This window comes from Sinocyclocheilus grahami, unplaced genomic scaffold (genome assembly GCF_001515645.1).
Source record: "Sinocyclocheilus grahami isolate Dianchi unplaced genomic scaffold, SAMN03320097.WGS_v1.1 scaffold124.1, whole genome shotgun sequence".
Lineage (NCBI taxonomy): Eukaryota > Metazoa > Chordata > Actinopteri > Cypriniformes > Cyprinidae > Sinocyclocheilus > Sinocyclocheilus grahami.
Genome location: NW_015505303.1, coordinates 2086463 through 2111523, shown reverse-complemented (window position 1 = coordinate 2111523; position 25061 = coordinate 2086463). Strand labels below are relative to the sequence as shown.

The 25061-nt window shown below is 38.0% G+C and overlaps 1 protein-coding gene across 2 annotated transcripts in view; it reads left to right on the top strand.

The window, feature by feature from the left end:
* The first annotated feature begins 274 nt into the window (after positions 1 to 274).
* taok1b (TAO kinase 1b) overlaps positions 275 to 25061 on the top strand; it is a 52810-nt gene continuing 28023 nt past the window's right edge. For both annotated transcript variants that reach the window (XM_016278697.1, XM_016278696.1), the window contains exon 1: positions 275 to 830. The gene's annotated coding sequence lies outside the window, so the exon portion shown is untranslated. The remainder of the gene's footprint in view (positions 831 to 25061) is intronic.

Below are 25061 nucleotides of genomic sequence, written 5' to 3'. Positions count from 1 at the left end.
ATGTATATCGCTACATTATTTGCAATAGACAATGGACCTTTTTTGGCCGCGAATTTTGTTAATGTGACCGAACCATAATATTTCCACTAATCAGCTATTAAAGTAGTTTACTTCTTGCTTCAACATTAGGTCTCATTACCAATTGATAGCTGATTTAAAATCCGCTTGGACCGATTCAGTCCGATTCGTTCAGACCGATTCAACTGATTCATCCAAAAGATCCGATTCAAAAAACCGATTGGTTCACGAATCGAACATCGCTGCTACACTTGCGTTAACGGCCGCTGTGCTGTTTGGATTGCAGTAGGAGAGTGGATAGAGAGAGATGAAAATCACTGCCCGGCCACACGACAGACGCGCCACGCATGAAGAACTTTAACGGCCGAGGCGACACTGAAGGGCTGTCATATCTCGGGTGGTTACGGAGAGCGCCCATGGTGTAGTTTAGAGAGCCATCTACAAAATTTCTCCCGTGTTTTCCCACGAAGAGAAGGAGGTGAAAACTACCCGCCGCCATTTTTTTTGGAAGTGACTGACTGGGAGTGGAGAGTTAGCTGTAAACTGGCCACAGCTGATTTAGTTTATATTCCCTGTGAGTCATCACCTTCAACACTGTCAGCTCGGACGGCCTGTGAATACACCGACTCTTTCTCTCCAATATACGAGCTGCCGAATGTCTAAAGGAATAAACAAGAAGTGATTTTGTTTACACATTTCTCCTGAATTCTCACAAACTGTTCCTCCCAGGATTGCTGGTGTGGGCTAAGTTAGCCACATTAGCACGCTGAGGTTTTCTTCTGGAGTCCTCTCAAACCTGGTCTGGTGGACGGGTGAGTTCAACTACGCCCTCAAACGAGCCGTTTATCTGTTCTTGTCAGGACCTTACCGATGTCTCGCTGCGGCTGTGCCATTATTTTGTCGTCGTAGGAAGTTGGCTGACATTCCACTAACTGCTAATATGTGGCTAATATTTCTAAGTTGGGTTAGGTCTACAACTTTTGGCGGTGTTTAATAGTGTGAAACAGACAGAATACACACTGAAAACGTTCTCGAAAAGCTGTTGTCACTCATGTTTTGCTGCTTGGTAGGTAAGCATAGTTTTGTTTGTTCCAGCATGCAGGATTGACAAACTTGGTTTAGGGTGATGTTGGTTTATATTAGTAAAATTACTTTAACAGTCCATTCGACACTCATGAATGTCAGTGTTTATATAACTAGCAAAATCTTTAAACTTGGCAAAGTTGTATTGTTCTTAACATGTCAGTATAAATATCAACTAACCACATTTTTTTACGACAACGTCCAGTGTCGCATATTATTGCAATGACACTCCCTCCCAGTTTCACTGCACTGTTTTCAACAGCACGCGTTGTTAACTAAATAAAAACAAGCATTTTAGGGCATAGTAATTGTGACCTTCCTCATTATATAAATTAACGATCCACAGCTCTGTTATGACAAGTAATCAGCTGATGAAAGCCCTGGTTTATCGAGCTGGGTATTCCCTTGTTGTGAGCTGCATTCCTCATCTCAGAGTGTTGACATTGCGTAACGCACAATGGACTGGCCAGCAGACCTTGTACTCTTCTCCATACCTATTTAAAGCATCATTCATGATGGTCACCTGGCCCAGGGACAATACAGTTCACTTATTAACGTAGTTATCGCTATTTAATAGATCACTTTCAAACAGCATCGTCTCATTGCTGAAAGAAGCTCAGCCTCTTGCAGCGGAATATTGATCGCCTATTGAGACTGCGCTGCTCTTCCCATTCTTTGTCAATGTGGATCTATCGGTGTGCATGCGAGATTCGATGTGCTTATATGGAGTTCGGCAACCATTTGCATGTTAAAATGTCTTCAAATCCATATGCCATACTGATTGAATGATACGTATTTGTTTTGTAGTAGTATCTTTTGTTTAACAAAGGGCACATGTGCTTGTTTTTTCTATCTCGTTGCAAGCCTTTCTAATATGCATACTCTTATTGCTTAAGCTGTGAATTGAATGCCTAGTTTTTTTTCTTCAATGATGTGATGACTAAATATTTTGGGGGCAAATTTTGTGTGCCTAAAATTGCCTTTATTCCTCTGTTGTTTACCTTTGTGGTGAAGAGACAAACGGGGTGTGAATCATTTGTGTAATTTTACACCTTAATTTTGGGAGCAGTTATTACATATTTTACACTTTATAGCCCAAGTAAAATTTTAATTTGCATATGCATATGAACTGCATCCTGCTTTTTATTATATTGTATAGTGATATTAGGCATGGGCCGGTATGAGATTTTGACGCTATGATAACCTTAAGCAAAAATATCACGGTATCACGGTATTGTCGTTACAGCTCTAAAATGTGTTATTTGTAAATGTCTGGGTAAAAAACAACAAACAATTCTCCCCCCCCAAAAAAAATATTTTGTTTTTGAGCAACATACAGAATATTAGGAACAGTAGAATTTGTTTATTTTTCTTTGATTTGTTTCCTAAAAAGAAGAAAAATAAAGACACATCTTTATTTAACCTAAATCTGTAATTACAGTTATTTCATTTTAGTTATATAATTCATATACATATCATTTATATAATTTAGTTATATAATTTCATATACATAATTTGATTTAATAATAGCCCAATTTGAAGCAAAAACAGAATGTTCTGTTCTGACTAGCTTTGTGAAATTGTACTACATGCCTGAACGAAGCAAACAGCAGAAGCTCTGAATGAGACGCAGATTCACTCTCTGACAGCAGGAGGCGCTTCTGGAACACAAGATACAGTGTTTCCTTGGTTACTGCTATAACAAAGCAGCACTGCGCTGAAACACTGCTTAATATGAACTATACAGAGACGAGATTAAAAGAAAATACCACGTAAACATTTCTGAAGACAGTCAGTTCCCCTCAGAAACACATTCATATAAACCCCCAAATCAATATTGAGGATTTTCTTCCAATAGTTCCTGCATCATGAACAGTGAGTGATCTGCCTGCTATAGTATTTTTCTCTGTGCGTCCATCTTCAACATCTCTGGCCTGTGTTAACGGGCATTTACAGACTTCATATTTTCACATAAATTACATTTTGGAAAACGATTGCATTGCAATGCAGTTTGTGCAAGTCCAGAACAGAGACCAGTTGCTTGCAATAAGACAAAAAACGGCTGGTTGCCGATCGTAAGCTCCAGGGGAAGCTGCTTAAGTTCGGCCATCCTACACATACGTGACTGACCGCTCGCTCGCACCAACAGGAGGTGGAGGGTCGTGTTACTCTCTTCACTGCACTCAACCTGAGGGATTCCTTTCAGTCTTTGAGGAGACATGAAAAACAGCACATACCGCAGGAACGGTATAATGGAAAATATTAGCGGTTTTGAAACTGCGAAATTTTCAAATCGCGGTATACCTTGAAACCGGTAATTGGCCCATGCCTAAGTGATATACAATGGTAGTCAATTATTTATAAATGCAATCGGTTTAGGCTTTCAGGCACACATTTTCAACCTACTGTAAGATAAATTATAATGATTAAAAATTATATATTCAATTATTTTAATGGGTTGCATTGCTGTAGGCTAGTCTAGTTCTTGCAAAGGCATGAGCAAGCAGCAGCAATTACTTCTCTAGATCATCCATTATAAATCTCTTTTTGTTTGAACTCCTGTTCATCAGTTCTATTTTTCATTGCACTTGATTGCAAATTCTAAATGTTGATGATGTCTGTAATGGCCTCTTTTTCAGCGTTGTATTATCTTGATGATGCATGCTATTCCTTTTGTTGTTTAATATTGTGACAGTTGCTCTGATACTTGCAGTGTGTTGAGTAGACTCATTTTCAGTTATCTCGGTAATAAAAACAGAAGTCACCCTGCCTTGGCTAATATTTCCGAGATTAATAGTCACCCAGAACCGCAAATATTTTACTTCATGTCAAGTCTGCATAATGCTAGCCTATATCAGCCTGTGTTTGCAGCACTGTTTTTGTACACCGAACTAATGGGACTGGGAGCATGACAGTCATTTATGAGAAATAATGATCTTGCTGTGATTTCGATTTACTGTTTCTAACCATTTTGTGTTGAATGTACCTAAATAAACGTCCTTATATGGCGTGCACAGCATATTTAAAACAACCTAACACAGGCTATTCTGAAAGGGTTAGTTCACCCAAAAATGAAAGTTCTGTCATTAATTACTCACCCTCATGTCGTTCTAAACCCGTAAGACCTCCGTTCATCTTCGGAACACAAATTACACAAATCGTAATATTACGAAGCTACGAGAATACATTTTGTGCGGGGGAAAAAAAAAAACTTTATTCAACAATTAGTCTCCTCTGTGTCACCCTAGCGCCATTTTGGAGAGTATCCACTGAACGCAAACATTGTATGTTGTTCTGTGTCAGCCGCAGCGAACAACATACGCTGTTTGCGTTCAGTGGATACTCGCCAAAATGGCGCTAGGGTGACGCAAAGGAGACGCATTGTTGAATAAAGTCGGGGTTTTTTTCTTTTGCGCACAAAAAGTATTCTCGTAGCTTCGTAATATTACGGTTGAACCCCTGATGTCACATGGATTATTTTACAGATCTCCTTGCTACATTTCTGGACCTTGATCATGGTAATTACATTGCTGTCTATGAGAGAGTCAGAGAGCTGTCAGAATGCATCAAAAATATCTTAATGTGTGTTCCGAAGATGAACGGAGGTCTTACGGGTTTGAAACGACATGAGGTTGAGTAATTAATGACAGAATTTTCATTTTTGGGTGAACTATCCCTTGAAATGCTATGGGTGGGGTGTTTTAGCAACAAATGCATTTATCTAGCCTCAGATCTTAAAACTACCTACCATAGTATTTTATGTCATCAGCAATGAGTTTGTTGTTTACCAACAACAAACTGCGTAAAATGAACCATACTGTATGAAGAAGTCACTAATGATTGCTGGGATTAAATTATCCATTCAACACTGTGTATATGACACAAATGTTTTTGTGATCAAAAGAAGATCCATCCACTTATATGCTCTTCATAATAGAATCCAGCATCAACATTTTTTATGCAATTGTCCTGGTCTAATTATATTAGCCAGCTTACACGTTCCATTTGTTTTTTTGTTTTTTTAAATGAGTCAACTCTGAATTCATTTTTGAGTTTTTATCTAAAACAAAATGTAAAAATCCTATTAATGTTTTAAATGGTTCTTTTATGCCATTTAAACTTGTTAATCACCATGAAAATAGCCAAGGAAGCTGGTATGGCATTAAAACCCCAACCAACAATTTGTCTAGCAGGTGGGAACTTGATTAGTGTGTGAGAATGTCACCTTTAGAGAATTAAACTGGAAACCTGCACCAGGAAGGAGGAACCTTCTGTCGTGTGAACAGTTTTAACAGCAGAGATCTTGATCAATACAGGAGGCTTCCGGTGAAGGACAGTCATGCTTTTTTGCACAGACAAGCTGGAAAGAACACGTCTGGTGTTGTCTGGTATTGTTTTGACTCTTGAAAGCAGCTTCATTTTGACATTACCAGATGAGAAAATCTTTTCTTCATCCAATAAATGACAAAGGGATTTTGACAACATTGTCTGTCTGTAAAGATTTGTTCATGTTAGGGGTGCAACAGATCGTAGCTGATCCGTACGGATCAGGCTGCACGGTTCGGCACGCATGTGATTTGCGGATTAACTGTTAAGTTTAACCATCATAGAGTTAAAGTAGGGCTGAAACGATTCCTCGAATACCTCGAGTAACTCGAATACAAAAAATCATAGAGGGAAATTATTTGCCTCGAGGCTTCGTTTTGTCCATTTACTGTAACTTCACACAGACACAGTGTTTCCCCACGGACCATTAATACTGACGCACAACCCGATAAACGCTGGACTAGACCACAGACTGTATAAAAACAGGGACCAGACTTTAAAAAAAAGCACTGGACATATTTAAGACCGTAAATCAATATGGTGTAGTGGTCGACTGATATGGGTTTTTTGACAACCGATGCCGATATCTTGGAAAGCAGGGTGGCCGATATAAAGCCGATATAATTGTATTTATTTTAATTCATATTTAAGAAATTGGATTCAAAAATAAACATGTAAAATAAACATACTTATACTCTAGAAGACAAAGTATTTTTCACAAATAAATTAATATTTAATAAAAATATAATTAAAAAGGAAGTAAACACTGTAACCAACAGGGCACTCAGTATTCTGGGAAGTTTGTGTGCATTGAGAATTATATTTTTTTTAAATAAAGCCAAGGTAACACTCATTTTACATACAGCACACAGTGAAAATGACATGAATATGACACTGGGCAAATGCATAAAGCACAGCTTAATTTGAAATCAGTCACGAGTTTAAAGTTTGTCGATCGCGTGTCTCCAGGGAAGCTGAACTCTCCTCCTGTCCGTATTCCATTCGCACGGACCATAGGACCGACCGTCACAGAACACGCGATAATGCAGGTCACATGCACACTTCACAAGATCTCAACTAGATTCGACTAAGTCTGCCAGGTTTGTGAAATTAAATGTTCATTAATCATTCAAAGATTTGTTTAAATTATTTAAATGCGAATTTGCGGAATGCTGACGGCAAACGAGAAAGTATTATAATGTTTGCCTTTAATAATATTAAAGCAATCGTTATAATACTTTTTTTGTATACATTTTAATTCCTTTGTTTAACAGTTCTATCTGATTATTAGATAGACGACTTCTGTCCGTATTAGACAGAACTGAATGACCACAGCGAACAAGAGGGAGAATGTGAGGGCACTGGCCCTGTCCCAAATGGAGCACTTCATGTGCACTTGTGGTCTTACGGACTTACAATGGCCGCCGCGTGCACGTGTCCATTAAGTCCACAGGACCGTAGGGTGTCCCATTTGTAATTTTTTTATCGTTCAGAAGGGAGCTCGCGAGCGCCCCCTTTGCGGCCGTTATGTGCCCTCGATCCGCACCTCTGCCGAGCCCGCACTGGAGTGAGCTCCGCAGCGGACTTTTACCCGACAGTCTCAGAGGAAGACCGCGAGGGCTTAGGGTACCATTTGAGACAGGGCCACTGTGTGCTCAGGCGCTGCCGCAGCCGTTCTCTGCACCGTCAAAATAAAAGTCTGCCGTACCGTCAAAATAAAAGTCCAGCCTCGAACACATCGGCCAAACAGAAAAACTTATCGGCCAATGCCGATATTTGAAAAATGACAGATATCGGCCTTGGCGATATATAGATCGACCACTAATATGGTGGCTAGTTATAATGTCCCTACGTTAGCTATGTTTTCTGAAAGACTAAACGCCATTGTGCATAAAAATACCACAGAAAGAAAGTTAGTCAATATCACACGAAGGGTGCCAGTTTTCACCTCTAAAATAGCATGATTACAAATGTGATTTTATTCAACAGTTCAATAAACAAGAAGGTAATATTATGAGACTTACGTTTTATACACTATATTGCCTGTTTTTGCTTTATTTTAACACATTCCCAGCACTGTTTTGCGTCTCTGTGCAACATGACGGTGTTTTGTTCCTGAATGAATCAACCGTTTAAATGATTCGGTTCAATCGCAATGACTCACTTCTTAACAGTGACTTGCTGCCACCTGCCGGCGGGTTTAATTTCACATTTAAAGTATATTTTCGTTTTTAAAATAATTTTAAATATCAGTATTCAATGTTTTATGTTTAAAATAACAAAATATTATTTATGCATTTGTAACTGCAGGTTAAATGCATTCATGTCCCTCTGTGTGGGAAATTCATCCCATGCAGCTTCTGTGTTTCCTCTGCATTGCAAAGATGAATTTTGATACTGATATCATTTGTTTGGTAACAGCCCAAATGTCTTTTATTCTAATTGACTGATTAAATGTAAGAATTTGACTCAAAAGATGATGCATACTTTAAAAAGGCTTTATAAAGGTAAAAATGCCCATAAAATGTAAAAATCAATTTAAACTTATTGGAACAGATTAATTTCTAACACTGCTGTGAACTGACCCGCACACAGAATATGAAAGATTTCAAAAACAAGTTTTACACACACACACACACACACACACCAGTACGTATAGGGACATTTAAGAGGGTTTATTCTCCAAATAACTCTAATTTCATGTTGCAGAAAAATGTGTTTAAAAATTGTGTATGGTCTCTTGTTCCAAGTTACCTTCCTCTCCACTGATTTTTGTCTCTCACAAAAGCCACAAAACCTTCCAAGTAGACAGTAAAGGCTTATGCCATGCTTGAGCTTTAGTTAGGCTGAAACTTGAAAGTTGTTGCACGACATAAATGCAAGGTTTAGGTATTATTATTATTATTTTTATTACCATTATTTTGATTTATGCCTTAGTTTTAGTTTGTACCGTTTACCTTTTTTAAAGTAATGTGAAATTGATTTTTGTATTTTTATTTATTTTATTTTTTATTGCTATATTTGTATTTGCATTTTGAATGTAATTTTGCAATTAAATACATTAAATGGGTTTAGTTTTCATGGTTATTAATGTATGCAATTTCAGCAATAAAAATTTAAATTTTTCTAAAAAGAAAACAAATTAGTTGCTTATTTTAAGAGATCCATCTTATTATCTCATGTATATTTAGTATTGCTCTTTAATAAAGAAAAATTACTACTTATCCGATTAATCGATGGAATAATCTGTAGAATACTCGATTACTAAAATAACCGGTAGCTACAGCCCTAAGTTAAAGTTTATCATTTGCACATGTTTTGTCTTGCCAGTTTACACATTCATGCAATTTTAACTCACGCACTGTTTTCTGTGCACACACCCGATTCGCGCACACGCAGAGAGAGAGACACCGCATGAACAGTGAATTGATTCCTCTTTCACATACTTATGTTAAAATACCTGTTTTGGCAAGTATTCTAGTAAACGCAGTCGGTTATGTCTTAAGTGAATGTAAACAGATCCAGGAAAAAACTGGATGTGTGTCAGTATTAGGTACGCACATTTGGTCTTAAAGAGACAGCAGCCAATAAATACCTGTTTCTGTCTGCAATCAAATAACACCACAGCTCTAACAAAGATTAATCTGTGTTTAACTTGTGCAGTGAGCAGCGTATGTGAGCGGAGTGGAGTGGCAACAATTTCCCCTCTGCGCTCCGAGCATTTAATAATCGCTCCACTCCGGGTTCACCATTTCCCGCTCCCACTCCACTCCTCGCTCACTGATATCAGAAACACCACTCCACCTTCTCTCCGCGGCTAAAGTATTTCAGTATGTTTGAAATATCACAGTTCTTCTGTTCATAACGTATATTAAAGGAAAAAATAAAATAACAGTAGGGTTTCAAAGAGGCTTATTTGGAACACCAGAGTGCAAACTTTTTTCCTACCATATGACAAGCTAATAACATGGTTCTCAGCATTAAAAGGTATAATTGCTGCTTTTTGCAGTGCAAATATTTGTGATGAAAATAACAGTACGTTTTCGTCAGTTATTTTACCTACTGCTGCATTTCTTACAGATTTCTGTTCATTCGAAATCAGATAGGCCGACATACAGATGAAGTAGCACTGTAAGATTACATTTGTTTGAATGCATGAGAGAGCGATTGTGTGTGAATAAGAGTAGTACCTGTTTAAATCATGCTTTCACCTGAAAATATTCAGTATCTAGAAGGAACAAACAAATTCCTTGAGAACTTCCCGCTCATGTCCATTGCCGTCATCCTAGTCTTCACATTCTTTCTGATTTAAGTGATCTCTATCAAGCTAACTAAATAGGCTATGTTTAACATGTGAATTCTTGCTAAATATGCAGTTATATTACAGGCCGTTGGCATGAATTGTACTCGTGATGGAGCGGTGGTGGAGCGCTCTTGAGCGCTTTTTTAAAAATCCGTTCCTCCCTCCATTCAAAATTACACCGCTCCACTCCCCCTCCGCTCCACTCACATACTCTGGGAGTGAGCACTATTGTGTTATTTTACACTTAATTATTACATGTCTGCACCTGAATGCTACTGTTACTGACTTTATTTGTAACTGTGTTTTGTTGTATTCATCCATGCTTGTAATTTGTGTAATTGTTCTTGTTTTATTACTAACTTTATTAAAGCTAGTAGTTTTGCTGTGGTATAGAAGTACTTAAAGTAAGCTTCTACAAATGTTTATTTTTTTTGCTGATCCGAAAAATAATCCGATCCGTGACTCAAAATCCAAAATATGATCCGAACCGTGAGTTTTGTGATTCGTTGCACCACTAGTTAATGTGAATTTTATTGAAATCACCAATAATATATTGAGTTGTACATGACAATACAGACAGTCTTCTGCAAGTAATCCTTGTCCTAGGGGTGGGCGATATGAGCGAAAATTCATATCACAATATTTTACACTGTCCAGCGATACTGATATTATACTGCGATATGAGAAAAAAAATTACAGGCAAAATATTTTAACCTTATATAACTAGAAAAAGTGAGGGATTGGACATAGACCTGAAAAGTCTTTTTTTAATGTGCCATTGTTTTGGTCAAAAAGTGCAAACGTGCAACATGACATAAGTCTGTATGAATTAAATAAAATTAAATATTGTGTGTTTGAGTTGGCCAGTGGTTCCCAAAATTTTTCTGCTGGGCCAAGGCCCCCCACCCCCTCTTTTTATTTTTTTTAAATGTCTCTTATGCTCACCAAGGCTACATTTATTTATTAACATTACAGTAAACACTGTAATATTGTCAATTTAAATTATCTATTTGAATGTTTTAACATGTATACTGTATTCCTGTGATCAAAGCTGAATTTTCAGCATCATTACTCCAGTCTTCAGTGTCACATGATCCTTCAGAAATCATTCTAATATGCTGATTTGCTGCTCAGTAACCACTTCTGATTATTATCAATGTTGTAAACATTTGTGCTGCTTAATATTTTTGAGGGAACTATTTTTTCACGATTCTTTTATGAATATTTGAAATGGTCGTTTGTGTCAGAGCACTGGAGTTCGTCAGAAATAGAAAGCGGCATAAGTTTACTGTCATGGATTTGTCGTGTCGCGCCGCATCCACAGCAGAGAACATCACTGGGTTCTATTTGCTTTTGTCAAATCGCGCCGCTCGCGTCTGGTGTAGACACGTTGTTTTGGTATTTGTGAATCTTAAGTATATTCATAATCTGCTTTACGTTTACCTGGCACTGAAAGTCCTTTCACAAACTTGCTTAGAGCAGAACCATGCATCGTTCATTTATATTTCCACGTGGCTGCCTGCAATACAACTCTAAATTACTCGATAGCACCATCTAGTAGTCTGTTATTGATACAACCACAACTGCTACAACTGATAACGGAGCTCTCAAGCGGGTACTGCGAGTCATGTTGAGGTAATTAAAATGTCAAATTAATATTTTGCGCTCAATTATTTACTTATCAGACAAGTGGCCACATGATAAGCGGGAAAATTACACAGTGTAGTCTTTATCACCCTGCAGAGGTTTCTTTTGAAAAATAATCTGCTGACTGTACAATATTCCCAGTTTGGGAACCACTGGAGTAGGCAATTTGTGCTCTATTAATTTGGTCTGTTACGATGCTCTATGTGTTTGATTATTAATGCCTGTGTAGTATGGCGTTGCACACAGAGGACAAAAATGTTCAGCCTCGACATTTTAGCGTAATTTGTGTTCAAATTTGCAAAGCGTACCAAATTGAACAAAACTATATAAATGCAAAATTTGAATTCATGAATATATAACGGTATCCACGGTATAGCAAAATCCATATCATGGAACAACATAATAATAGGTAGTCACTTTCATACCAGTATAGCGCTCACCCCTACCTTGTCCTTCCTGGTCAAAGGGATAGTTCACCCCAAAATAAAATATTTATTATTATGTCCTCACCCTCATGTTGTTCCAAACTTTTGTTTTATGTGCTAAGTTATTTTGTGGAACAAAAAAGGAGAACATTTAAAGAATGTACATGTTCCTCCTCATTATATGACTATGGCTGTCAAATGGCTGGCATTGTTGATGCCACTTTTTGAGTCTAAACAAATGGTATTGGGGATTAACTTAAGCCATTGTGTTGCTTCAAAAATATGAATGCACTTTTTTTGTGTTTTTGTTTTTCCTCCCTGGGTAGGGATGGTTAAGGTTTGGGGGTTGACATGGCAAGGACATTTGGTCGTTTGTTGACCAATTTGATGTAAGTCTATTTCATGCTGTCCTGAAAAAATGCCAATAAAAAAGATTGGAAATAAAAGTATGAATGTACTGCACAAGTTGTATGAACTTTGCTTTTGGAGCTTGTCATGTCAGTCATGGTCACTAAACTGTCATTGATTGGAAAAAGCTGTTTCTGCTGCATTTCTCCTACATGACATGAGGAAGGATGTTTGGAATGACTTGAGGGGGAAGACAATAACGAACTATTTCTTTAAGGAAACAATCTAAGCATGTATAAGATGAGTTGGAATACCTTGGATAGTTAAAATACCTCTGTGACTTGAACGCCAATGGTACACACAGGAATGCCACAAAATTAACTTGAACTCTCTGCTTGTTTGACTCTTTGGAGTTATTTGTTTGTTTCAGCAAAATTTCTTATTATTTGTTGTAGTTGGTTTCCAAACAGCACAGCAGAAAACTTTGTTAGTTATGAAATACTCCCTTTTAAACTATTTCATAACTTGCTGGAACAAACTGATAAACATTGATTGTGTCATTCAGCAGTTCATTCATTTACAGTCCCTGGAAATGTTTGTCAGTCAAAAGTTATTTTTGTGTCTGTAACTCAAGGTAGGCTAGATGTGATGGATAATCTCTTTGCTGTTATTGAAGTGTTTAATTTATGCATTTCCTGTTCGTGCTGTCTGGAAGAATGTCAGTATGCTTGCAATCATTCGGCACTAACATGACCTCAGAGTAAATGATATGCTCCAAAAAATGTTTCTGTCCTAGTTTGTTGTTTTGACAATTGGCCGAAATGATTTATAAAAGACACTCTCTATGTCTGCTTTCCCCTGCCTGTGTGTTATTGAGAAAGTAACAGAGCATTATGTGACAGCGATTTAATCGTAGTGTGAATTCTTCACAGAGGTTAAGACCTGGCAAATCTAAACTTTTAATCACACTGCTTATTGGAGATTAAGGCCCAATCATTTCTACTCGCTACTTCAACTCACTAATTTTTTTCAAGAATGTTGAAGGGAATTCCCACAGAGACTAACTGGAGAGATCATGGCCAAGTTCCTGTCTGTGTGTCACACTGGAGTTACTAGTCTGTGTCTCAGGGTGCTTTCACACCTGTAGATCGATTGCTTTGTTCCAAAACCGGGATTACATTTATTACAATGTTGCTTTTTATTCTTGGTGTGGTTCGCTTTCAAATGGAAAAGTTTCTAAACGGACCAAATTTGTTAATACAAGTAATGCGCGAGTAAACTGTTCTCTCATTGGTCAGAGTTCCACGGTTTATTTTCCGGAATTGGATGACATGCATGTCATCCGTCAGGATGGAACAATAGCAGCTTTGCGGGCTTGTTGTTGTTTTTGTAGCTGTCGTTATATTAATTTATCATTTTGAGCAGGAGTCCAGGATTGATTGGGAAAACATTTTTAAAATGCACCTACTACGAAGAAGAGCAAAGACAGCATAATCAAATGAAAAAGTGCGCTTTGATTTTGAATGGCGAAGATGTGCTCTCACCCACAGACATTCACAGGTTCATATTGAGGTATTAGCAAAACAACAAAGCTAATGCTTTTCACGGAACTTATGTTATTACTAGGGATGGGTATCGATTCAGATATCCCTATTCAATTCGATTCTCGATTTTTTTTTAATTACATTCAGTGAATATAGTTTTAATACAAATGCTATTGATATTTCTAAAAATAATTTACAGTTTACAAATAGTGAATTATTAAAAAGAAATTAAGAACCACATGCCTGTATTTTAAACCTATTCTTTTTTTTTTTTGTTTAGGGTCCTTTTTAAGCAATAGTAGGGCCCTATAAAATGTTCTTAATTTTTCTGGTAATCAGATGAAGGCATAAAACATTAATTTAATTTATAATCAAATGAAAACTAAACCCTTTTATTTTTTTTGGCAAATAAAGTGCTGGACAACAGAGGTTTACTGTTAAAATTAAAAATAAAACAGATGTGATTATTCCTTTAAAAATAAAGATTTATTAGCAGTAGTAGCATTGAGTCTTAAGACTGCTAAATAGTAATATATTCTGACAGTTTAACGTTAAACGAAACTTTTATTTTGACGAGTTGCCGTGAAGAACTTGCAGCTGCATGTGTATGTGATATGATGGTAGTTTTCTCAAACGAAACGGTAAAATGCTAATGAAGTGACTCTCAGAGCAGCTGGAGATGACATTCGTGTTCATATCATCATATAGTGAGCTGGCAGAAGCTGAAAACACCGCAAGCGTCATCTGCGCTTTAGTATGTGTGTAGTAAACAAAACAGCGCGCCGTGCCATCTGCCATTCATTCATTGCGGAAATCATGGCACCTTATGCGTGATATCAAATGCTTCCGCAGATTTATAGTATTACTATAGCATTTCACCTGAGCATTGCGAATCATGCGTATGGCCATGATAAGCGCTGAATGAATGACAGGCTTTCTGTTGTAACATCACGCAAGGTAAATAAGGGTGACATCTATAGTGGAGAAGACTAATGATAAGATTCACATTAATCAGATCTTGTTTTAAATGTGCTGAAATAAATCCCGGAAAAGATCGATTCGCGGCTTTTGAGAATCGATATCGAATCGATGTCATTTAAAAAATGATTAATCGAAAAATCAAATTTTTTTTTTGTCCAGCCCTAGTAATTACCCATTATACATTGTGATATAGCCTGGTCCGTTGGCTCGGATTTAGGGATGTAATGGTATGAAAATTTCATATCACGATTATAGTGACCAACGTTATCACGGTTATCAATATTATCACGGTTTTGTTAAAATGAGATTAAAATGTTCAAAAAGAACTAATACACACACTGAAAACATTTCAATAAGTTTTATATTTGAAAATCAACAAACAACAAACACAATTAGCAGCTGTATGCACTTTTTTTTAGCATAAACATTAAATTAACATTAACATGAAGCCCTAATAATAATAATAATAAATAATTTATATATATATATATATATATATATATATATACACACATTTCAAATGAACAAAATAAGTTGATGGGTCAGGTGACTATACTACTCTCCGATTTGGTCCTCTTAGATGGCTGAAAAATCTCCCGAGCGCTGTCACTGCCTTCCGCCATTTTATCTTGTGCAAAAAAACAACAACAACACTGCATGCTGCTTCTGCGTCAGACTGATGCTGGCTGGACAGGATTTACCGCGAGTTTTCAAAATCGCAATAATCAAACACGGTTTTGATGATAATTAAATTTTAAACGATAATACTAACCGTCAGGGCATTTTATCATGATTTATCGTAAAACTGGTAATCGTTACATCCCTAATCGGATTGCTTTCTCACTACAACCAAACCGCTCCAGAGTTCGTTTTCAATCGAGCCGAGACCACCTTGTTCAGATGATCTCGGACCGATTGTTTTGGCGCGGATCCGAGCGCGGTTGCCGTGTTCACATATGCCCAAACAAACCGAGCTAACGGGGGAAACGCGCCAGGTTCCGAAACAACAGGCCAGGTGTGAAAGCACCATCAGACTGTCTTGCTGAGCTTCTGTCGTGTACATACCTGAAGCACAACAAAATGTTGCTTATGTGAGACCCAGGCCCAAGTTATGAAGGGGCATGGACTGCTAGTTAACCACAGTTAATATTTTCATTTGTTTCCTTACATGCCTACGGTGCTCAGCTTTACTGAATGCAGTTAGTTTACTGCCACCCAGCATGCCATGCAACCCACAGAGTTTTTTACGATATATTGTGCTGCTGCTTATGACCTTCTTTAGTTACTATAATTTTCACTTCCATTTAGATCTCATCTGAAAAGCAATTCTCCAAATTACCTAGCGCTTAAGCATAGTTTGTTGTAGACAGTATATAAAAAGATAAACCAGTAATTATAATTCTAATGTAAGCAGTTTTGGGAAGTTGGATTGCAAACATACAGTGTGAAGATCAATATTGTACATTAGAAATATTCTCTGGTGCATTACAGCATTCCCCATAGCCTAATGAATGCTGAGCTGTTTCTGTTTGGTTCCAGAGGAGCATCAGTAGTGAGTAATTCAGCAGTTTTTCTCAGAGGCTACGTGTTTTCTGTGTGGAATAGGTTGATAGTGTTTGATATTTCTGAAGGAAGTTTTTCATGAACCGAATCAGTCAATGAAGTCAACACAGTTAATTAGGCTTACTCAGCCTTGTTGAGGCAAGATTGTGCCCTGTGGGGTTTGTTGGTCTGATCTGAAAAAAGTAATTACTGTACATGAAAATCTTGGGATTAATGTGAAATATTGACTTTTTCCTTTCAGCCAATTGCAACATGATAAAGTGTGCTTTTTATGCTGAAATACTTTCTCTTATGAGGTTAACTGTAATTTGTAGGTTGAATCCTACCCAAACCACCCAAAATTGTCCTTATCTGCCTGACACAGCAACCTTTGACTCAGATGGGGTTTGACCCAAAATAGGGTGTTGTGATCATTAGTGAGTACACACGTAATGTATTGACTGTTTAATTCATACTGGAAGTCGGAGGGCGCCCTTGCGCAGAAACTCCACATATGCATCGCAGAAGTAGGCTATTAGCACTGACAACACTCCAAGAAAATCCCTAATATGGACAAAGGTACCCAGTTATCGCTGTAGCTGAATAAAATGCAGATAGAGACATTTTAACTGAGGAAACTTGAAGACAGTAAACATGATTGCGACAATGTTTTATCTGTGTTCTTTAAGCAATCTTGGGTATTTTTATTAGGATAAAGTATATTTATAATGCAATGCTAAGTGACATAGCATTTACCACTGTATATAATACTATAAAATATTATGATTTCTGCCTAATTCTGGGCTATGAAACCACGTCTGATCACAAAGTTATTTCAAACACTTGTCTTATGTTATTAAGTTAATATGGAGAAAAAGCATGTCAGTAAATGGTATCTAAAAAAAGCCCTATTTGCACGGGATTAGTATTACCTGGTGACCTCCAGTCATTTGTAATAATTGCGGAGGTTGACCGTGATCTTAATCCCGTGTGAATCGGCCATGTCTGTAATTTGTAAAGTAAAAATTCCCCCTCAAATGGCCTACCATATTTCGCCGAACACAGAGGTCCTGTGGTAATATTAGTCCCGTGCGAATCGGCATCTCTGTGATTCGGCCAACATTTGGCGGGTCGCATATCATTTTTCGAGGTTTTTGTTTCCTGTGCGCCTTTTTATCCATCTTCCGCGAAGAATAGAGCTGTGTTGGAGTGTTTGATAGTATTTTGGTTGCTGTCATATCGCCACACCATACAATTTGCAGAAAGAGAAAGCTGAGAAGGTTTTCAGGTTAATGTGTTACAAATAAATCAAGCACAAAGCTTGAGATATTATTTTAACCTGGTGAAATGTAAATGACACAGCGCATATTAGTTTCTTTTTTTAAATCCATCTGGACCATTGAACGGGACTCTCAAAGCCTTGACATCCGGGTATCCGGGAGATAAGTCAGTAAATTCGAATAAAATCACAGGCTTCGCTTATCCCGTGCGAATGCACCACACGAAATTCAGATGTGGGGGGGTAATTTCAAAATCACACAAGGTCCCCAGATAATACTAATCCCGTGCGAATAGAGCTTTTGTTGGACAACAGGTTTGTAAACTGGCTCATACACATGCATGCAAAACTGTATTGCACACGTGCTACTGTAGTACATTTATTAATCACGCATACTGATTTTTTTTGTTGCACTGTACAGCCCTAACCAAACATGTTCCAGATTGTAGAAGTAGCTCATCCTTTAGCAATATACTCCTCCTCAATTTCACATCCGCCTTCTGCCATGTCGCTCCGCATTGTCGCACACAGAAATATGTCAACTACTAGACTTTACCGTTATTATCGCGGGATGTCTAATTCTTAGCGTGGGGAGAATTTTTACTGGTATGTCGCAAACAATAAGGTATCACCCATCCCTACTGCAGAGAGTATCCTCTTTTGACTGCCAGCAAACAACATCCCAGACCACCCTAGCAACCACATAACAACCATTAGAAACACCTGACAAACTGTATATTAGGGCTGTGCAAAAAAATCGAATGTGATTTTCATGCTCATCTCGTCAGTAAAGCCGGTTCTGTGATTAGTAGTAAATCTCCAGCACGTGCTTTCAGATGGAGCGGCATTTACTACACAGAGCCGTAGTTCACTGACAAGCTACGCAAAAAAATGCCGCTGCATCTGAAAGCACTTACTGGAGATTCACAACTAATCACAGAACCGGCTTTACTGATGAGATGAGCATGAAAATCGCATTCGATTTTTTTGTCGCATTGTGATTTATCAACCACCCACAACAACACCCTGGCAATTACTGTTGTATGGGCAAGCACAGCTCATGACCACAGTACACGACTTCTAAAATCATTTCATTCATTATAGAATGAAAAAAGCAACTTTAACTTGAGCACTGTGTTTTTAAAGTGCTGAAAACAATAAAAAAGCAGTACATTGAATTCAAAAACACATTCTGTAGGAACGGCCCCCAACATTGTCTTCCAAAAATATACAAATGTAGTGGTCTGTCTGAGCACCTTTCTTCGAGAAGACCGATAAAAATACCAGCATGTCATGGCGTTGAGCATTTGGTAGTCACTCTCCAAGGCCTGTCCTGTGACTCAAGCTTCCTTTCTTAATCACATGTCCAAGGAACATGTTTTGAAGGGCTAAATCGGTTGTTTACTCACAGATGCTTTGACTAATGCAGTCACCACAGAGTGATAAAGGACTGTGAACATATTAGGTGTCAGGGTGCGATGACCAATCTTGTACCCATTCCACACCTTTTCACCTGAAAAATGGGTTATGCACATGAAAAATTTGCTGGTCTTGACCAGGAACATGAAACATCACAGGCTTTTATGAGTGGTATAATGTTATAAAGTTTTTAATGTAACTGCAATTGACATGCACTAGGTTAAATTTGATATTTTTTAAATTATAATCAACAAGGCTGTTTGCACTGAAAATATGTGATGCAACAGTATGAGCTGAGCAGACCGATATGAGTTTTTTGGGGCCTAAAATATTAGGTATTAGGGCGTAAAAAAAAAAGGCTGATACCGATATATCGGCCGATATTATTTGTGTATATTATAGTACAGTATCAGTCAAAAGTTTGGACACTTTCCCATTCGTGTGTCCAAACATTTGACTGGTACTATATATAGAATACAGTATATACATAAACAGAATAAATATACATAAACACATTTTTTGCAATGATCACTCAAATCTGGTGATCAAACACTTATAATGGTGACAGAGATATGTAAGGGCATTTAACAATTTAACAATAAACTTGCGATGAGTGCGATGCACAAAGTAACGGGGTGTTAGTAGTAACACACATGGTTTGAATATTTATTTTACCATAGTAACATTTAAATTCTGACTTAAGTAAATTTTTTATCTCATTACATAAATTATTTACACAGATTTACACAAACTGAGAAAGTCAAAAAGTGTTACTTTGTGCCCCGCTCTCCCCTACCTCTGTAAATAAATACAATATAAATTCACATCTCGCGCATTTCAATGCCCTTTGAATGTAACGTGTGTGTTCCCTTGGAACTGGAATCATGGCGGAATTTCATGTGAAGTCCACTTCGCAGGGCACTTACGGTCAATTAAGACAACGCGTGAATGCTGCCTGAACAAGAAACCTCCTTACTGAAGGGGAAGGGTTGACTGGTGTCACTATTTCGCGAACGCGCCGGCGGATCTCCACCAAATTCGGGGGATCCCTTCAGCTCGAGGAGACCTCTCGAACGCCACCCTCCACGCGTCGGCAGCATTCGAAACAGGCCTCGAGACGTACACTCGATTCGCATTCGCGAGGGTTCCTTGAGCTGAAGAGGATTCGCTGCGCCGTTACGGTGATATGGCCTTTCAAAGTTTCAATGGTTTTCCATTGACTTAAGCTTTAAAGCGTTTCATCCAGTCGAACGCCACCCTCCACGCGTCGGTAGCCCCCTGGGATCGCTAGATCGGTCGGCGCCGGGCCGAGAATTTAACCACCCGTAACTCCCGAACCCCGGGGGCTATCCACACGTGGGTGGTCTCATTCGAAACAGGCCTCGAGACGTACACTCGATTCGCATTCGCGAGGGTTCCTTGAGCTGAAGAGGATTCGCTGCGCCGTTACGGTGATATGGCCTTTCAAAGTTTCAATGGTTTTCCATTGACTTAAGCTTTAAAGCGTTTCATCCAGGTCGCCAGTAGCAAACAATGGAGTGCTGGACAAACTAAGTAATTACACCATTTCAAGCATTTTATCTGCATTATGTGTTCTGTAAAATCGGTGACAGGCTCATATCGGCCGATAATATCGGCAAAACGATATATCGGTCGGGCTCTAGTACGCAGCAGCTCCAGCTGAATTAAGTATTGCATTTTATTTATAATTAATGTCTGACACTTGCATCAAAAGCAGCTTGTCATGGCATAAAGACTCATAACCTCCCTAGTCATACAGATAAACATGCCACAAGTGTTATGTTGGAACATAGTCAGTTATGTCATCGCTTTGGCTCTCAAGTCAGTGGAAATTCCATTTGAATGGAAAAGGGGTAACCTACCCGCAGTTGGTCTTTCATTCATCCAACTAATCAGCTCTAATGGTTCGCGAAAACGCCCAGAGTTTGACTATTAGTCAACCCATTGCTTCAGTTCTCTCCAAACCTGAATGAGCCTGAAGAGGTGATAAGAATGCAGCAGTGCAGGTCAATGTGAAAGCTGGGAGCTCATCAGCTGTCGTACTGACACTGACAATACTGTATTTACAGCCTGAAAATAAAGGTTAGGCCACAGGTCATTGTGTAGAATCAGTATCTGAAGATAAAACAGTTTCTATGGCATCTTGGTTTGTTCCTGTTCAGGAACCACAGACACACATTTATCTAATTTTATATGGGCAACTCTGTATTCCAGCTACAAGTTTGTAAGTTTGGAAAATAGAGAACTGGGCAGGTAACCGAAAGGTTGCAAGTAGGGCTGAACGATTTTAGGAAATAATCTAATTGCGATTTTTTTTTTACCAATATTGCGATTGCGATTTAATATGCAATTATTTTTAAAAGCTCTTTATGTTCTGTATTATTCAACAAAGACAAGCTATAAATCATTGTATAGTATGACCAACACAATATTATATACATTAAACATAAATGTTCTTTTCTGTAGGCCAGGCCTATATGTTACGATGAAATTAGGTGATGCATTAATTGATATGAATGTCATTTTTATTTAACATCTACAATCACAGTACATTGACTGATTTGTTGAACTTCCAACCTTGTAAGCATGTAATAATTATGTTTAAATAAGCCTGGTGTAAACATTAATATGAAAGTCAGTAACAAACAAAGTCACTGTAATAAATATATGTAAACATGTGGACTGCACTTTTTAAACACTGTTAACTTTAGACCAGTGGTTCTCTTTTTTTGGTCGCGCCCCCCTTTAAACCTATAAAAAAATATTTTTTAATTAAAAAAACCTACAGGGAAAAAAACACCTGCATCACTTGAAACAGGGAAAAAAACACCTGCATCACTTGAAACATTGAAAAATAGCATAGAGAGAATAATTTATTATTATTATTATTATTATTATTCTCTCTGTTAGTTCAAACCTCTACGGATACCTTGGCAATTGAATCACCATTGGCTAGTACATTTTTTTGTTTACTCGCCAGACTGATATACTATTTTACACACACACACACACACTTTTACTTAGCTATCTAAATGGGGACACTACATAGACTTCTATTGTTTTTATATACAGATAGTTATACACTTTTTAACCTAAACCCTCCCCTAACCCACCCCTACCCATCACTGAAAACTTTCTGCATTTTTGTATTATTTAATAATATAAGTTTAGTAATTAGAATTAAAACTTGGTAACCATGAACTGGTGCTGGTGCTTTTTTTTTTTTGGTCATTCAGTGTTGCTGTAAAAAAAAAAAAAAGAACAATAATACTGATAAGATATTATTATTATACGAATTCTACTAATAAGAACAATATAAAAACGCACTAGGGATTAATGAGCTACTGGATTCATGAATATTAATCAGGTTGTGTGCGTTTGTTCGAACTAATTTGCTGAAATCTAAACAGGGACGATAATAGGTGAGCGCCAGCCAATGAGATTGTCGTTTGTGCATTAGTTCCGCCTACTACAGGAAAACCGGCAGTTCTTAAAAGCTGAAGAATTCTAAAAGGAACTTTTACAGGAAAATACAACAAAGAATATCGTTTACATGTAGCGCATCAATTCTGCATGTTATGCAAGACTCTCGCTCGCTCTTTGCGCGTGTGAGAGAAAGCGTCAGCGAGTCGTGCGCCTTCACACTAGAGATTACGTTACGCCAAATACACAAACACAGGTGCGCTGCGCATCCATTCAGATGAACTGAAAAATATATCAGATCGCTTGACGGAGAGTGAAACTCTGAAGTGCTCTGTCAGAGTGTTCTGTGAGTGAAAATGTATCTGTGCTAATCATATACTCAGCCTCCAACTCACACACTGGCGAGTAAAATCTGAGAATGTATTAGCCATTGGCTAATATTAGACATCATTTAGTCACCCAGAGTGAAGATTTAGTCGCAATGTAGAGGGTTGTATTTATTTATTTTTTGTGGGTTTCATGCTGTCTGCTAAGGCATGGGACACGCACAGGCTTTCCTCCTCACCAACGAGCGGCAAAATACAGTAGAACCATTATAATCAGTGACGCTGTCTACACTGGGTGTGACACGACATTAAACTGATGACTTGTTCTATTTATGACGTACTGACACAGAGTTAAAATGATTTGCAAAGGTCGCTTTGTCGCGTCCAGTGTAGAGCAGTCACGGCGCGACGCGTCAACTGTAGTGTATAGACCCAGTGAGTGAAGCCGAGAGCAAGATATGCCTCGTCATATATTCTGCATTTAGCTTTTAAATGACCAGCACCTGCCTGGGTCTGTGCGACTTCATCTTCGGCTTTTCTCTTCGCTTTCACAAACCGATCCATCTCCCATTCTGAGTTACGTCCTTTGGCTGTTTACTATTTTATTTGTTTTCTTTTTCTGCTAATGGCCCGCGCTCGACTTGAAGCAGCGCTGCTTAGACCGATGGGTGTGTCATCAAAGTACTGCGAGAGCTATAAGAGAGCGCGGACGTCTCCTTATGCTTTCTCTCGCTCGCCGTACTTGTCATACACTGATCTGATCTTCAAGTCGAACACACCTCTTTACTCTCGCATGTCACGTGACCGTGTAATCGCAGCCGCTGCGATTGAAAAATCGCGTTATTTCATATCGCGATATTATCGCAAATGCAATTAATCGTTCAGCCCTAGTTGCAAGTTCAAAGCCTCAAATGCTACACATTAGGGATGTCAACGATTAATCGATGATCGATTAATTGTAGATAAGAGATACAATCGATTAAAGCTATCGATGGTCGATTAAGCAGTTCAATTTTGGGCTGCATGCGGCTCATGCGCAAAACACGTGCGAGCGGCTGTGAGTGACGGTATATAAATGCATCATCATTCATTCATAACGTACTAATGTGATTTAAACTTTAAAAGTACATTAAAATAGAAACAACACAAAGTTCTTCAACATGGAAAGCAATAGAAATGTAGTAACGGTCATTTCCCCAGATAATTCTTTCATATCGGGCTCTGCGCTTTACAGGGCTGTGGGACACAGGACAGATAGGCTAATCATTCCTACAACTTGTTAATTCGTTCCTACGACTTATTAATTTGTGGCCACTGTCCATTTTTCATTCATTTTGTTCCTTAACCCATGATTTAACTAAAATGAGGGAACAAATTAATAAATCGAACAAATTCTTAATTCATGGCCATGAAATCTTTCATTTCCCTTAGATGCGAAAACAGTGATTAAAAGTGAATGACAATAAAATAAATCTGCAAAATTAGAGGGTTAGACATTGAGGATTTAGGAAAAGAAACAATGCCTAAATATTATTGAATTTGTGGAAATTCGTGACCAACCGGCAAACCAGAACAAAGCCACGTGAATGTAGGCTATATGGGCTCGAACGGCATCCAAAAGCATGGTCGCGATGTAAGATTTTCCAGCTAACCAATTATTCCTCTAATAAACAAAGCTTTTATACCACACTTGTCATAATCAGAGCTTATAATTTGTAAATAAATAATTACTGGATTCAAAACAGCAATTAAAAGGCGCTGTGACCGACTATACTATGACTATACGTTTTCCCAGAGCATTCAATGCTGTCACTAAATGGTGATGCCCCAATAAGAGCATTGTTCACACGTTTCTGCATGGACCTAACTAGCCTAGGCACAGGTTTTCAAGCCCTGGGACAAAATGGGATGCTTTAAGGAAAATGTATAGCCTATGTAAGCAATAGGCCTAAATAAAAATAACAATTTGTTTTCATAAAAACAAAGCGAAATATATCTGGCTTAAATAATTAAGCTAACAGATTTAAAACAGAAGTGTGGTGCGGCGCTCCATAAACAAGTTCACGGAAAGAAAAGGATGACAACGGACATTCTGTTTGTTTGCTTTATTTTACAAAAGCACAAATCTTCTGTTTTTATTGTGAGTGTGCAAAAATAAAAGTAAACACTTTTGCAGATTTTTATCTTACTCCGAAAATTTAGTTTTTTATGTTTCAGCTGTTCGATCGCACCGGCACCTCGCGCGCACACACCCCACATATTCTAGCAATTCAAACTTACATTGCAGTCTGTTCATTATCAAAATAAAATACAGTCAACTAAACATATAAAAGGTTACACTGGTCAGTTTAAATAGACCGTAGTATACCGGTCCAC